This window comes from Otolemur garnettii, unplaced genomic scaffold, assembly GCF_000181295.1.
Source record: "Otolemur garnettii isolate 467f Iridium unplaced genomic scaffold, OtoGar3 scaffold00053, whole genome shotgun sequence".
Classification (NCBI taxonomy): domain Eukaryota; kingdom Metazoa; phylum Chordata; class Mammalia; order Primates; family Galagidae; genus Otolemur; species Otolemur garnettii.
Genome location: NW_003852448.1, coordinates 9158362 through 9171106, shown reverse-complemented (window position 1 = coordinate 9171106; position 12745 = coordinate 9158362). Strand labels below are relative to the sequence as shown.

Genomic DNA, 12745 nt, shown 5'->3' with positions numbered 1-12745 from the left:
GTGGCGGGCGTCTGTGGTCCCAGCTACTTGGGAGGCAGAGGCAGGAGACTCGCTTGAGCCCAGGAGTTGGAGGTTGCTGTGAGCTGTGATGCCACAGTACTCTGCCCAGGGGGACAACTTGAGGCTCTGTCTCAAAAACAAAAATAAATAAAAAAGAGAGATTCATATCTTTGTGATCGGGGTTTCTTGATGCCATTTCTGTGCCACTTTTGGGACTGGTTGTGTGTCGTGTGGCTCTTGGACTTGGCCATGTCTGCACCACGACCCGCGACTGCCTTAACGCCGAGGACTGGAGTATGTGGTAATTTTTGGGGGGAGGGAGGAAGTATAAGACAAAGCAGAGGGTGTGCATGAAAGGTCTGTGGTAGTTTTGAAAAGTTCGTGAAGATTAAATTTATGAAAGAAATTTTTGTATGTAGTCAAGTTGGCTATAATTAGAAGGGAATTATTTATAAATCTCTCTAAAGACAGCACCTGGTATTAAATATACACTGACAAAAAACATGTACTGATACAAAACTGAAGTTTGTTCCCCTATGTTAGAACAAGAAAGTTTTTTTGAAGCAGAATTGCAAGAGCTTTTAATTTTAAATTATGAAATCTGTTTCTTTAACAGTCATATTCTAAACAGTAGATTCTTCCTGTTTTTTCACACCTACTGTCTCTATCACATTTAATTTCCCCAGTTTCATGTCAGCAACAGTGTCTTCTTGGGGGGCCAAGATGACAGACTAGAAGCAGCCTTCACAACACCACTCTCACAGAGAGGATCAAAGTGGCCAACAGATACGCACCTTTGGATCTACTGTCTGAGTGAGCGCACTGGGAGTCCGTGGAGAGGAGGTGTGAGTGAAGTGGAGAAACACAAATTCTGAACAGAGCAATAATGAGTAGCCAGATTCAAACAGTAATAAAAGATCTCCCAAGAAAAAAGCTCTGAACCAGGAAGATTCACAGCTGAATTCTACTAGACCTACAAAGAAGAATTGGCACCCATTCTACTGACACTATTCTTTAACATCAAGAAGGAGGGAATCTTATGCATTCTGTGAAGCCAGTATCACCCTGATACCAAAGCCAGGAATGGCTACAAAAACAAGAAAAAAAAAAAGTAGACCAATATTCCTCGTAAACACAGGTGCAAAAATCCTCAGCAAAATACTAAAAAACTAAATTCAACATTACATAAAAATGTAATCCACCAAATCAATAAATGTGATTCACCACATAAACAAAATTAGAAACAAAGACCATGTGATTATTGAACTAGATGCAGAAATAGCATTTGATAAAATATAGGACCGCCTCATGATAAAAACCCTCAACAACCTAGGCTTGGAAGGAACAAACCTGAAAATAATAAAAGCCACATATGACAACCCCATGGCCACCCTATGGGAAAAGATACCCTATTCAATAAATGGTGCTGGAAAAACTGGATAAGCACATGCAGAAGAATGAAACTGCATCCCTATCTCTCACCATATACCAAAATTAACACAAGATGGATTAAAGACTTAGACGTAGACCTGAAACCATAAAAACACTAGAAGAAAATATAGGAAAAACACTTCTAGACATTGGCCTAGGCAAAGAATTTATGAGTAATTCACAAAAGCAAAGACAGCAACAACAAAAGATAAACTGATGGGACTCGATTAACTAAAAAGTTTCTGCACAGCAAAGGAAGTAATCAATAGAATAAACAGACAACCTACAGAATGGGGGAAAATATTCACAAACTACATATCTAACAAAGGGCTAATGTCCCAAATCTACAAACAAACAAATCAACAAGGAAAAACAAATAACTCATTAAAAAGCAGACAAAAGGCATAAACAGATTTTTTCTTCAAAAGAAGAAAGACAAATAGCCAACAAACGTGAAAAAGCCCAACATCACTAATTGTCGGGGAAATGCAAATTGAAACCACAGTGAGATACCACCTTACCCCTGTCAGAAACACCATTATTAAAACTCAGAGAACAATTGATGTTGGTGCTGTTGTAGTGAAAAGAGAACATTTATACACAGTTGGTGGGAATGTAAACTCGTATAGCTGCTACAGAAAGCAGTATGGAGTTTCCTCAAAGAAGTAAAAGTAGACCTACCATTTGATCTAGCAATCTCCTTAATGGGCAACTGTCCTGACGCCACTGCACTCTACTGAGGGTGACAAAGTGAGACTCCGTCTCAAAAAAAAAAAGTCATTTTACAAAAAAGACACCACAGCTGGATGTTTACTGCAGCACAGTTTGCAATAGCAAAAATATGGAATCAACTGAAGTGCCTATTAACTGATAAGCCAGTAAAGAAAATGTGTACGCACACTTGGGTGCACGTGCGTGCACGCCCGTGCACACACACACACACTCCCCATGGAATACTACTCGGTCATAAAAAGGAATAAAATAACATCTTTGCAGAGAAATGGAGCCTGGGAATACCGTGACAATCTCATGCTTGTGTGCCTGGTAACAAGAACTATCACAAAAGACTGCAAAGACCACAACTTGCACAATGGCCAAAGCAACCACACACACCACTCCTGTAAGGACATCTGCTCAGCAATTGCCTGTCCAGCCTTAAATAGACATCACCCTTGTTATTGATCCTTGTAGCCAAGGACAGTTGTTTCAAAACAACTATGTAATCTTCCTTACTTTTCCTTTTAAAAACCTCTGTCTTCCTTTATCTCCCTTAATACACACATAGTTTACTTTGGCACGTGTACTCCCATTGCGATGCCTATTCCTGAGTAAATGTCATTTTCTTTGAGAGACTCTCTCTCTCTGTGTTTGTTATTTAAGTTGCCAAATATCTTAAATATTTAGCAAATGGAGGCTACCAGGTAAGAACCACCTCCACTTTCTTCCATCAATTCCAGCAGACCAGTCTCCATCTGTATTCACATCCTCTTCCTGTCTGTCATGAGGCAGTGTTCCCATTCTTACCCAAGGCCAACCTATCACTTGTGAATTAAATTCTGCCCCAAGGACTCCCCTGTAACGGTGACTTCACTGTCCTGCATCACTTTCTTCCTTCCTACAGGATTATAATCATAAACAAATAAGCCTGCCTTAATATTGCACATCTTTAGGAAGTTTCTCTTGATCCCATCACCCTTCCAATTCCTGCTTAATTTTTCTGCTCCCTTTTCTCTGAAAACAACCGTGTCTATTCACAGACTCCATGTCCCCACCTCCCATTCCAATCCTGCTTCCATTTTACCTGATCCTTACAAGCAGCCTTCTAATGGCCAATCTCTACCTGTCCCAGGATATCTGTGTCAACAACTAATAAAAAATTCCTCCTGCTCATTTCTGGACACTACTGCTTAGGAAATTGCTGTCTAACATTTTGTCTTTGCACCAAAATCTCTCTAATATTAAAAGTGGGATGCCCTGAATCAGATATGTTCATAATGTGCAGTCAAGCACCCTGCTGTTGAGCGATAACCTCAGTAATTGGTCTATTATTGCACCTTCGCATGCCCAGTCATACCAAGGCTCCGGCAATGCCCCAATTTTCCTGAGCCATCATATTGGCTCTTTATGAAGCTGAGAGGCAAGTTATTGCAGAGACCTCACTGTCTGCCTTCCACCTCCACACAGTTGCTGCGTCTAATCACCCTAATCAAGACAATTGCATTGTCCTGAATTTCCACATTGGGTTGCTTAGGGCAGAGTGGATCCCTTCCTATTCACAACTCTCCTCCTCATCCCTGGCAGGACCTCCGCCCACCATTCATCAGACTCCCTGCCTCTATAGTTGGGGTGACCAGCCTTGGCTGGTCAGTGGTAACCCCTCTTCTGGGACCCAGAGGGGAAGCCCAGCTATGGGCCCTGCCCTAGAACCAGAGGCTTGTCCCAGCCTGAGGTTTGCACCTCCATCTCGTTCAGTCCCATAGGTTACCTTTGCCCTGGGGGAGACCGCATAGAGACTTATCCTCTGGACACGCCCCTCCCTGGTGACCTCCAAGTGGCTCTCTGCCCTCCTACCCCTGTTTGGGGAAGAGTACCCAAGTCAGTGGGGGACAGTGAAGATGAAGCTGTTGTGGATTCTGGTCTCTGGGGGGCTTGAGTTATTGTGTGAAAAGGAAAGAGACTCCTAGCAATAAAATAACATATTGTAATAATTAGTGCTTTGGAATTTAAACTGGATTTAAACCTATTTACTAACTGTGGGACCCTAAGTCAGTCACTGAACCTCACTGAGAGGTGAGATCTTATAAGTGTGGGTAACAAGAGTGCCTAGGGAGGCTGAGGCAGGAGAATCCGTTGAGCCCAGGAGTTTGCTGTGAGCTAGACTAGGCCACAGCACTCTATCCAGGGCAACAGAGTGAGACCCTGTCTCAAAACAAACAGAGAAAAGGAAAGGAGGCAGGTGCTCATGTCTATAATCCTAGAGCTCTGGGAGGCTGAGATGAGAAGAGCACTTGAGCTCAGGAGTTCAAGACCAGCCTAAGCAAGAGCAAGACCTCATTTCTACTGAGAAATCACTAGTGAACATGCAGACCTGAGAGGGGATCTGAATGCTCTGTTGATGACATTTTGGGAGTCCCTAGGCCAAGATTTTGTTCACACATTTGGATTTTCTAGAATTTTTATCTATGGACAGTTCCACTGTCCCACCCTTTTGGAACTCCTAGGAACAGCCAAGGAAGCCAAGAGCAGAGTGCCCGGCCATGGCATCTGTATTGAGTAGGAGGGTGGCAAGATGGTGGTGGGGGGCCAGAAAGAGCTGGCCAAAAGGGGGAGGAGGAGGTGGGGGTGGAGGGGAAGGATTTGTGATTGTTGTGGGGTGGAAGGGTCTCAGAGTTCATGATTTTTGGAGGTGAGGCAGTTTCTAGAGATGATTGGGTTCCTGGAGTGTCCTCTGGCCACAGTGGAGCTGAGTTGAAGGCACTGAGGAGCTAGGAGTTGGGAGGCTCATCAACACAGATGCAGAAGTGACCAAGCCCAGCCAGAGGCTTAGGGCTGGGGAGGGAGTATCCTGGAAGCAGCTCAGGGGCAGCCGAGAGCCTGGGCTGTGGGCTATGAGGGTTTCAGATGCTCCACGTCCTCCCAGCACGTGCTATAGTTGGTCTTTCTATTTATGTTCTAATGTAATTTAGTGGCATCCCATTGTGCTTTTAATTTGTACTTCTCTAATTACTACTGATGTTGACCATATTTTTATGTGCTTATTGCCATATCTTGTTTGGTGAAGTGTCTTTTCAGATCTTTTGTCCATTTTTTCATTTGGGTTGTTTGTTTTCTCCTGATTAAGTCTGGAGAATTCATTATATATTATAGGTTCAAGTCCTGTGTCAGATACATGGTTTGCAAATATTTTCCCCTTGTCTGTAACTTGTCTTTTCTTTCTTTTCTTTTTTTTTTTTTTTTGAGACAAAGTTTCACTATGTTGCCCTCAGTAGAGTCCTGTGACATCACAGCTCACAGTAACTTCAAACTCTTGGGCTTAAGTGATTCTCTTGCCTCAGCCTCCCAAGTAGCTGGGACTACATGTGTTGGCCACAATGCCCAGCTACTTTTTTGTTGCAGTTGTCATTGCTGTTCAGCTGGCCCAGGTCCGGTTGGAACCCACCAGCCTCGGTGCATGTGGCCAGCATAGTAACCACTGTGCTACTGGCGCTGAGCAGTCTTTTCATTCTCTTAACAGTATCTTTCAAAAGCAACTGTTCTTAATTTTGATGGAATCCAAGTTATTCAATTGAGCTTTTGGTGTCATAGCTAAGACCTTTTTGCTTAACTCAAAGTCACACCATAAGTCCTTAACCTCAGAAAGAACACAGTACCAATTCTTTGATATTTGCTATGTATAATCAAAAAGATTTCTGTTTTATGAGATGATGATGTAAAAATTGCCAGTTTTTCCTCAACATAAAACAGTAGTAATAGCAGTGAGGTTTGTACCTTGTAACAAATGGGTGGAGGACCCTGGGCCCTGCTCTTCCTTCCTGCTGCTGCTGTGGCCACAGTTCCTCTAGAAGTCACTCAACAGGCTGAACCCTGCACAGCTCTATGCTGCTGAGAACCCCCATCTCTTGCTAGCCTGAGTAATTTAAAATTTCGGCTGTACTTTCTTAGGGTTTCTTTTAGGCAATCCACACAAATTAAGAGATCTTGTAAGTGTGTCTCTTCCCCACAGCTGTCCCGTCGTCTCAGTCCTCACAGTGCCTTCTCTCTGTGTCTTCCTTTATGTCCCAGCTTCTAAGGGGCCAAGGTGACCTGCTCTCCCCGGGGCGGATTAGCTCCTGCCACGTTCCTGTCCCTCGTCCCGTGGCACACACCGGAGCTATGTCAGCCCTCTGCCCTTTCCTAGCAAAGCTGCTCTGCCACGTCTTCGCCCAGTGACGCGGGCGGGCAGAGAGGACACGGGGACGCAGAGACTGCAGCTGGGGGAGTGAGGGGTGCCATCGGGCGGGTGCCAGGCCCCGGGACGTGCAGCCCAGGAACCAGGTGCAGCTTCCGAATCCGCTGACCTGGCTAAAAATGCCACCTCCTTGGCTCAATGAGGGACGCTTCGCTCAGGGCTGGTATGTTGAAGTGGCCTTGAGAAAAGAAGCAAGGACAGGAGGCTCAGGTTACTTCCGAGCTGGGCGAGCCTGGTAAACCCTCCGCAGGGACCCTCGTCAATGGGGACAAACGTCGCTGCTTCCCCGAAGTCCATGACAGCTGCATGGACTGCTCCAGGCTGAGCCCACCGGCCAGGGGATGGGTGGGCCGGGCGCTGGGGAGGCCGAGAGGGGAGTCGAGCCCCGGTGCCGCTCCGCTCAGGGGGCCTCTCCCGGCTCTCCCAGGAGCAGGCCAGAGGACAGCGCCTCCGCGTCCTGCTCTGCCAGGGGCCTAGGAACCAGACTTGGGTGCCGGCGGGGCTCGGCGACCACAGAGGCCCCCCGGCGCCCCGCTCGCCCCGCCCCCATGAATTTTCTTCTCCAGAGGGAATCTGGAGCGGGTTCACCTCAGCTCACCGCAGTGTTTGCAGGCTGGGCGAGGTGGAATGAATGACACAGGGGTGAAAGGGAGAGAGGGTCTTGTGTTTCAGAACGTACAGGCATGGCCGGGTTCTCGTCCGGGACCCGTGGGTCGGCCCAGAGCCCTCTCTGGCCTCAGCGCCCCAGTGCAGGACAGCAGGCGAGGAGCCAGGCTTCTGCGAACCTGGGGAGCCGACGACCGCCCACCGCAGGGAGGGCCGGAGGGGGCGGCAGAGGCCAGAAAGGATGTGCCTGGCACATGCTCAGTCAAGGTGCGATTAAGACCTAAGGTTAGGCCTGGCGTGTAGCTCAGAGCAGAGCGCTTGATTGCAGATCAAGAGGTCCCCATTTCAAATCTCGGTGTCCCCTGCTTGGGACACTTTTAGTTGCAGTAGTAACAGAAGGAGGCAAGTAATAGTCCTGGTCGCTGGTATTGGCCCCGCCCTTTCCGAGGCAGTAACTGTGCCATGTTCACCCTGTGCTCAGTCTGTGTCCTCATCTCTAGAGACAACGTGTGTGTTACAGCCTTTCCTCCAAAGGCAGTGACTGTGAGTCTCATTCATTGTGGTGGATATCCAGCCTTCTAAAATGTTTGTGGGGTTGATAAACCCACCTCCCTTAGAACATCAGTCTCAGGCCCCACTGAGACACCTGACCCACTTAAAAAACAAAAACAAACAACCCCCCCAACCCACTTAAAAAACAAAAACAAACAACCCCCCCCCCCAACTTTGTTCTTCTTCTTCCTTTGGCCTGGAGGCCTCCCAGCTTCTTCTGACAAATTTTCCTTGCCATCTCCTCCGGGAAGGCCTCCCTGATCCCCCCGCCCCCAGGACAGCTCTTTACTCCCTTCTCTCACAGGCTTCTGTGGAAATAATCTGGTTTATGAGTTTGTGTCCTATTTGGACAAGGTCAATGTTTTATTTGTTTCTGTGTCTTCAACATGAATGACAGGGGTTGGCAAAACAAGCTCCATGAGTGTTCACTGCGTGAATAAGGAATGCATGAAATAATTAGCACCCTCTTTGAGGCTGAGGAGGTGCTCCCTGGGCTGAGTGTGAGGTTCACTAAGGACCCAGAAAGGAAAGCTCTTATCCCCGTGAGGATATGGGGAAACATGAGAGTCAAATGTCCTTCCCAAGTGTGAAGGCTGGTGCCCTTACCACAGTCCCAGAAAGAGGGAGTGGGGAACTAGTCAAGGAAGAGAGGGAAGGAGAGGAGGGAAGCCTACAGAAGAGAAGGCTTGCCAGTTTCTAGAATATACAGAAGAAACAGTGGGTTGTAAATGTGCAGATGACCTGGGTGGAGTGTCATGGATGAAAATGTGCTAATGACAAGGTATACACAGGTGGGGGTATAGCTCAGGGGTAGAGCATTTGACTGCAGATCAAGAGGTCCCTGGTTCAAATCCAGGTGCCCCCTGCCACCTTGCTTTTTTAATCACTAAAACAGGTGCTGGGATTTCTGCTCCTTTCCCCCACATGAGGCCATTAAATTAATGTGCTTTGTCTTGTGATAGAATTTAGAATCTGGATTAGGTTAAGCTCCAAGAATTCTCCCCAACCATTGTCCACATGATAGCTACCATGGTTACCAGGGTCACGTTTTACTGAAGAGCATGACCAAGTTAGCTCAGCTCAGCGCAGCCCTGCCTCTGAGACTCTTACCCTTCATGGCCTATATGTGGCCATCACTTTCTCTGTCTTAATGTTTTATTTCCTCAGCTTCTCTAATCTCCAGAAAGAAGCTAGAGATAGCTTTCTGATAGCTACTACCCTCTGTGAGGTATGGAGAGAATATATATATCTTCCTTCCTCCCAGGTATAACTGCAATGACTTGAAAACGATGTCAAAAACCTTCTTTTTCTTCTCCCTGGGAATTTCACAGAGGTCCTCCCTCTGCTACAGACTCTGGCCACTTAATTGCCCCTTCTTCCCCTCTTCTCTCCTGCCACTTCTTTCTTACCCTGGGTTTGCATTTCTCCTTGGTGAGAATGCCTAAAAGTTAACACTACTTTGTATTATAATTTTTAAAAATTCAGATAGAATATTTAAGATACTTAATGTCTTAAGTATCTTGCAGAGGCCCTGTCAGAATGGTTATTATTAAAAAGTCAAAAAACAAGGCTGAGGCAGGTGGATTGTCCTGAGTTCATGGGTTCGAGACGAGACTGAGCCAGTTAGAGACCACCAGGCCCAAAAAATAGCTGGGCATGGTGGTGGGTGCTTGTAGTCCCAGCTACTTGGGAGGTTCAGGTGAGAAGATCGCTTAAGCCCAAGAGTTTGCGGTACCGAGGGCGGCAAAGTGAGACTCTGTCTCAAAAAAAAAAAAAAGAAAAAAATTTTTTAAAAATTAAAAAGTCAAAAAACAATAGATGCTGGCATGAATACAGAGAGAAAGGAATTATTTTATTTGTTTGTTTGTTTCTTTTTTTTTTTTTTGAGACAGAGTCTTACTATGTCACCCTGGGTAGACTACTGTGGCATTACAGCTCACAACCTCAAACTCTTGGGCTTAAGCTATTCTCTTGTGTCAGCCTCCCAAGTAGCTAGAACTACAGGTACCCACCACAATGCCTGGCTATTTTTTGGTTGCAGTTGGCATTGTTGTTTCACAGGTCCAGGCTGGGCTTGAACCCACCAGCTTCAGTGTATGTGGCTGGTGCTCTACTCATTGAGCTACAGGCGCTGAGCTGAGAAAGGAATTATTATATACTACTGGTGGGATCCCAAATTAGTACAACCTCTATAGAAAACAGTAGGGAGATTCCTCAAAGAAATAAATACAGAGTTACCATTCAATCCAGCAATCCCTCTACCAGATATCTACCCAAAGGAACAGAGGTCATTTTATAAAAGACACCAGCACTTGAATGTTTATTGTTGCACAAAGATGTGGAATCAACGTAAGTGCCCATCAATGCATGGGTGGACTAAGAAAATGAGGTGTACGTACACCATAGAGTACTACTCAGCTATAAAAATGAATTAAACAATGTCTTTTGCAGCAGTTTGAATGGAACTGGAGATCATTAGGCTAAGTGAAGTATCTCAGGGATGGAAAAACAAAGACCACATGTACTCTCTAATAATTGGTAGCTAATCAATGAGCAAACATGGGCACAAAGAGATGTAAAGGACATTGAAAATCAAGAAGGGGGAGGGGAGAGGGATAAAAACTGCCTATTGGGTACAATGAACACCATTCAGGTGATGGGCACACTAAAAGCCCTAACTTAAGCATTATAAAAGATATACATGTAACAAAAACATTTGTACTCCCTTAATCTTTTGAAATAAAAAAAAGAGAATCTTGTAGGGGATTCTCCGCTTTCCTTGAAGAGAAAGGCATTTGAAACCATCTTTTTAATGAGGACAAATAAAAATTTGTGAAATATGAAAAACATTCATTAAAAGCATCAAAGGGCTAACTAGTTAGACAGGAAATACCAGACGTACACTTGAAAAGGATGGGAAACAGAAAGTTAAAGCTTCACATCAGAGGCCGCTTTGGCCCTGAGTATGTTTTTTAGTCCAGAAGAAGCAGTTGAGAAGCTGAATAGAACTTTTGGAAGCCTCTCAGGACTAGAGGGATAGAAGTCAGAATTATGGGCCTAACTAGACTATAGGCACTAGTAAAACTAACTCTGGCTTTGGACTAGGACTCCGAGGGATAAGATTAAACTGAAATAAAAACACTTAGTGTAAGAGTTTAGGCTAGGTTTTGTAACATCTGAAAAAGTTAAGCCTTGAAACTGTATTAAAGTGTGCTACCTGGAAAAAGCAAATAAAGATAATATCATTCCTGGCTGCAAATTAGTTGTACAAATAAAAATTTATTTTTGAGACAGACTCTCACTTTTTTGCCCCCGCCCCCTCGGTAGACGGCCGTGGCTTCATAGCTCACATCAACCTCAAACTCTTGGACTTAAGTGATTCTCTTGCCTCATCCTCCTGAGTACCTGGGACTACAACATCCAGCTATTTTTTTTTGTTGTTGTTGTAGTTGTCATTGTTGTTTTAGCAGGCGTAGGCCAGGTTTGAACTTGCCAGCCCCGGTTTATGTGGCCAGTGCCCTAATGACTGAGCTACGGGCGCTAAGCCTGTACTGGTGGCAACTCTACTGGGGGCAACAAAGTGAGACTGTCTCAAAAAAAAAAAAAAAAAAGAAAAGAAAAAGAAACAACAGACAACAGAACTAAACAAGGAAACTCTGGGTATTAGAACCACCAGGAACACAATGTAAAATAACAATGCTTATTGTGTTCAAGGAGTTAAATGCTAAGCTTAAACATTTCAATGGGAAATTGAAAAGCATAAAAATTAACTGAGGAGATTTGAAAAGGGGAAAAAATAGAAATTTTCACCTAAAACTGTAATAACTAAAATTAAAAACTCATTGAATAGATTAAGCCAAAGAGAAAATCAGTGAACTAAAATATTGGGAAGAAAAATTATTCATGATAAAAGATGTAGAGGCAAAAATATGGCGAACCTAGAAGAGAAGGTAGTAAGTACAGAGGATACAACGAGGAAGTCTAATGTATGAGGTTGGACAATTAAGTTTGCAAACTCATCCTAGGAAAAGTGTTGCACACCTCATTGCTGACTCTCACTACTGTCACTGTCAATGTCCTCTGACTGGGAAGCTATACACTAATGTCAGTGCCCAATCGATCCTTCAAAGCAATTTTGGAACATTTTCTGGGATGGCCGTCAGAGCTGTCATCGTATGAAGTCTGACAATTAAGTTCTCAAACTCATCCTAGAAAAAGTCCTACATATCTGCTCAGTATCACTACAGTCACCAGCTGCAGTGCTCTAAATGTGACTCAATCATCCAGATATGAAAAGAGAAAAAAATCATAAATAGGCGATACAAAATAGGAAAAAAAGATAAGGTGGTAGAGTTAAATATAATGCATCAGCAATTACATTAAAAGCAAACTAAATGCTCCAGGTTAAAAGGCAAAGATTGTCAGTCATATTGGGTTAAACCAAACAAATAACTATGTTTTGTTTGCAAAAGACACATCTTAGAGATATAGAAAGATTAAAAGTGAAAATAATTTTAAAATGCCTTCTAAGACATTAACAAAAATGAGTATATATTATCATTAGACAAAATAGATTTTAAAATATGAAGTATTACTAGAGATAAAAAGATCAGTTATTAATAATAAAAGGCTGAATTTACCAAGAAAATATAAACATTTTATTAGCATAATTTATTAACATAATATAAGCTTAATTTTAATGCTTCAAGTAATGGTCTTAAAATATGTAAAGTAAAAGCCTGAGAGAATAGTAAACAGAAGTTTAAAAATGCAGAATCAGAATGGGAAGTTTTCACATAGATTTCTAATTAATAGAAGAAGACAAAAACATTACCGATCTAGAAGATTTGAACAATATCATTAACAAAATAAATCTAAGGCAACAAAATGAACTAAGGACACTAAGTTTAATAACTGAAGAACAGATACTCTTTTCACCAAAACATTTAGAAAATAAATTTCAGAATGCTGATTTCCATTTACTCCATTTTTCTTTCATTTTTCATTTCCCACCTTCTTTTGGATTAACTAGAATCTTTTTCCCACTTTATATATTTTCTCTACCAGCATATACTCTCCATCCTCTATTATCCTGTTGTTTGGCAAAAACACAACTTTTTTTTTTTTTTTTGAGACAGAGCCTCAAGCTGTCCCCCTGGGTAGAGTGCCGTGGCATCACAGCTCACAGCAACCTCCAACTCCTGGGCT

At 43.6% G+C, this 12745-nt stretch overlaps 1 non-coding gene and 1 pseudogene across 1 annotated transcript; one reads left to right on the top strand and one right to left on the bottom strand.

The window, feature by feature from the left end:
- The window catches only part of LOC100947353, a 64254-nt pseudogene that overhangs the window by 10600 nt on the left and 40909 nt on the right, over positions 1-12745 (bottom strand).
- On the top strand, positions 8331-8402 carry TRNAC-GCA. The gene has a single exon. It is a non-coding gene; the product is annotated as a tRNA-Cys (tRNA).